Genomic DNA, 4,073 nt, shown 5'->3' with positions numbered 1-4,073 from the left:
GTGTTTGCATTCGTTCAAATCGTCTCTCTGTCCCTTCCCCTGCCTACTGGAAGAAATTATCATAGCTATCCATTTTCGACTTTTTTTTTTTTTTTCCTTTTTTTTTTCTTTATAGGGTCACTCAGATCTCATTTTTTAAAAATAAGGAAGAAATTATCCTAGCTATCCATTTTCGACTTTTTTTTTTTTTTTTTTTTTTCTCTTTATAGGGTCACTCAGATCTCATTTTTTAAAAATAAGGGTGTTTGCATCCGTTCATATCGTCTCTCTGTCCCTTCCTCTGCCTACTTGAAAAAGACGACGCAGACGAAGACGACGTACACGTAGACGATGAAGACGAAGACCACGAAGACGACGGAGACGATGACGAAGGTTCTTTCATTTTTTGAAAATAGGGCTCCCCAGGTTTCATTTTTTTTAAAAATAAGGGTGTTTGCATCCGTTCATATCGTCTCTCTGTCCCTTCTTCTGCCTAATTGAAAAAGACGACGCACACGAAGACGATGAAGACGAAGACCACGAAGACGACGGAGACGATGACAGAGTTTCTATCATTTTTTGAAAATAGGGCTCCCCAGGTTTCATTTTTTTCAAAATAAGGGTGTTTGCATTCGTTCAAATCGTCTCTCTGTCCCTTCCCCTGCCTACTGGAAGAAATTATCCTAGCTATCCATTTTCGATTTTCTTTTTTTTTTTTTTTTTTTTCTTTATAGGGTCAGTCAGATCTCATTTTTTAAAAATAAGGGTGTTTGCATCCGTTCATATCGTCTCTCTGTCCCTTCCTCTGCCTACTTGAAAAAGACGACGCAGACGAAGACGACGCACACGAAGACGATGAAGACGAAGACCACGAAGACGACGGAGACGACGACGAAGGTTCTTTCATTTTTTGAAAATAGGGCTCCCCAGGTTTCATTTTTTTAAAAATAAGGGTAATTGCATCCGTTCATATCGTCTCTCTGTCCCTTCCTCTGCCTACTTGAAAAAGACGACGGAGACGAAGACGACGCACACGAAGACAATGAAGACGAAGACCACGAAGACGACGGAGACGACGACGAAGGTTCTTTCATTTTTTGAAAATAGGGCTCCCCAGGTTTCATTTTTTTAAAAATAAGGGTGTTTGCATCCGTTGATATCGTCTCTCTGTCCCTTCCTCTGCCTACTTGAAAAAGACGACGCAGACGAAGACGACGCACACGAAGACGATGAAGACGAAGACCACGAAGACGACGGAGACGATGACGAAGTTTCTATCATTTTTTGAAAATAGGGCTCCCCAGGTTTCATTTTTTTCAAAATAAGGGTGTTTGCATTCGTTCAAATCGTCTCTCTGTCCCTTCCCCTGCCTATTGGAAGAAATTATCATAGCTATCCATTTTCGACTTTTTTTTTTTTTTTTTCTTTTTTTTTCTTTATAGGGTCACTCAGATCTCATTTTTTAAAAATAAAGGTGTTTGCATCCGTTCATATCGTCTCTCTGTCCCTTCCTCTGCCTACTTGAAAAAGACGACGCAGACGAAGACGACGTACACGAAGACGATGAAGACGAAGACCACGAAGACGACGGAGACGATGACGAAGGTTCTTTCATTTTTTGAAAATAGGGCTCCCCAGGTTTCATTTTTTTTAAAAATAAGGGTGTTTGCATCCGTTCATATCGTCTCTCTGTCCCTTCTTCTGCCTACTTGAAAAAGACGACGCACACGAAGACGATGAAGACGAAGACCACGAAGACGACGGAGACGATGACGAAGTTTCTATCATTTTTTGAAAATAGGGATCCCCAGGTTTCATTTTTTTCAAAATAAGGGTGTTTGCATTCGTTCAAATCGTCTCTCTGTCCCTTCCCCTGCCTACTGGAAGAAATTATCCTAGCTATCCATTTTCGATTTTTTTTTTTTCTTTTTTTTTTTTTTTTTTTTTCTTTATAGGGTCACTCAGATCTCATTTTTTAAAAATAAGGGTGTTTGCATCCGTTCATATTGTCTCTCTGTCCCTTCCTCTGCCTACTTGAAAAAGACGACGCAGACGAAGACGACGCACACGAAGACGATGAAGACGAAGACCACGAAGACGACGGAGACGACGACGAAGGTTCTTTCATTTTTTGAAAATAGGGCTCCCCAGGTTTCATTTTTTTAAAAATAAGGGTGTTTGCATCCGTTCATATCGTCTCTCTGTCCCTTCCTCTGCCTACTTGAAAAAGACGACGCAGACGAAGACGACGCACACGAAGACGATGAAGACGAAGACCACGAAGACGACGGAGACGACGACGAAGGTTCTTTCATTTTTTGAAAATAGGGCTCCCCAGGTTTCATTTTTTTAAAAATAAGGGTGTTAGCATCCGTTGATATCGTCTCTCTGTCCCTTCCTCTGCCTACTTGAAAAAGACGACGCAGACGAAGACGACGCACACGAAGACGATGAAGACGAAGACCACGAAGATGACGGAGACGATGACGAAGTTTCTATCATTTTTTGAAAATAGGGCTCCCCAGGTTTCATTTTTTTCAAAATAAGGGTGTTTGCATTCGTTCAAATCGTCTCTCTGTCCCTTCCCCTGCCTACTGGAAGAAATTATCCTAGCTATCCATTTTCGACTTTTTTTTTTTTTTTTTTTTTCTTTTTTTTTCTTTATAGGGTCACTCAGATCTCATTTTTTAAAAATAAGGAAGAAATTATCCTAGCTATCCATTTTCGACTTTTTTTTTTTTTTTTTCTTTATAGGGTCACTCAGATCTCATTTTTTAAAAATAAGGGTGTTTGCATCCGTTCATATCGTCTCTCTGTCCCTTCCTCTGCCTACTTGAAAAAGACGACGGAGACGAAGACGACGTACACGAAGACGATGAAGACGAAGACCACGAAGACGACGAAGACGATGACGAAGGTTCTTTCATTTCTTGAAAATAGGGCTCCCCAGGTTTCATTTTTTTAAAAATAAGGGTGTTTGCATCCGTTCATATCGTCTCTCTGTCCCTTCTTCTGCCTACTTGAAAAACACGACGCACACGAAGACGATGAAGACGAAGACCACGAAGACGACGGAGACGATGACGAAGTTTCTATCATTTTTTGAAAATAGGGCTCCCCAGGTTTCATTTTTCTCAAAATAAGGGTGTTTGCATTCGTTCAAATCGTCTCTCTGTCCCTTCCCCTGCCTACTGGAAGAAATTATACTAGCTATCCATTTTCGACTTTTTTTTTTTTTTTTTTTTTATAGGGTCACTCAGATCTCATTTTTTAAAAATAAGGAAGAAATTATCCTAGCTATCCATTTTCGACTTTTTTTTTTTTTTTTTTTTTTTTTTTTTTTTCTTTATAGGGTCACTCAGATCTCATTTTTTTAAAAATAAGGGTGTTTGCATCCGTTCATATCGTCTCTCTGTCCCTTCCTCTGCCTACATGAAAAAGACGACGCAGACGAAGACGACGCACACGAAGACGATGAAGACGAAGACCACGAAGACGACGGAGACGACGACGAAGGTTCTTTCATTTTTTGAAAATAGGGCTCCCCAGGTTTCATTTTTTTTAAAAATAAGGGTGTTTGCATCCGTTCATATCGTCTCTCTGTCCCTTCCTCTGCCTACTTGAAAAAGACGACGCAGACGAAGACGACGCAGACGAAGACGACGCAGACGAAGACGACGCACACGAAGACGATGAAGACGAAGACCACGAAGACGACGGAGACGACGACGAAGGTTCTTTCATTTTTTGAAAATAGGGCTCCCCAGGTTTAATTTTTTAAAAATAAGGGTATTTGCATCCGTTCATATCGTCTCTCTGTCCCTTCCTCTGCCTACTTGAAAAGACGACGCAGACGAAGACGACGCACACGAAGACGATGAAGACGAAGACCACGAAGACGACGGAGACGATGACGAAGTTTCTATCATTTTTTGAAAATAGGGCTCCCCAGGTTTCATTTTTTTCAAAATAAGGGTGTTTGCATTCGTTCAAATCGTCTCTCTGTCCCTTCCCCTGCCTACTGGAAGAAATTATCCTAGCTATCCATTTTCGACTTTTTTTTTTTTTTTTTTTTTTTTTATAGGGTCACTCAG

The sequence above is a fragment of the Palaemon carinicauda genome, chromosome 8 (genome assembly GCF_036898095.1).
Source record: "Palaemon carinicauda isolate YSFRI2023 chromosome 8, ASM3689809v2, whole genome shotgun sequence".
NCBI classification, from domain to species: Eukaryota; Metazoa; Arthropoda; class Malacostraca; order Decapoda; family Palaemonidae; genus Palaemon; species Palaemon carinicauda.
Note: the sequence above shows the minus strand (reverse complement) of the source record.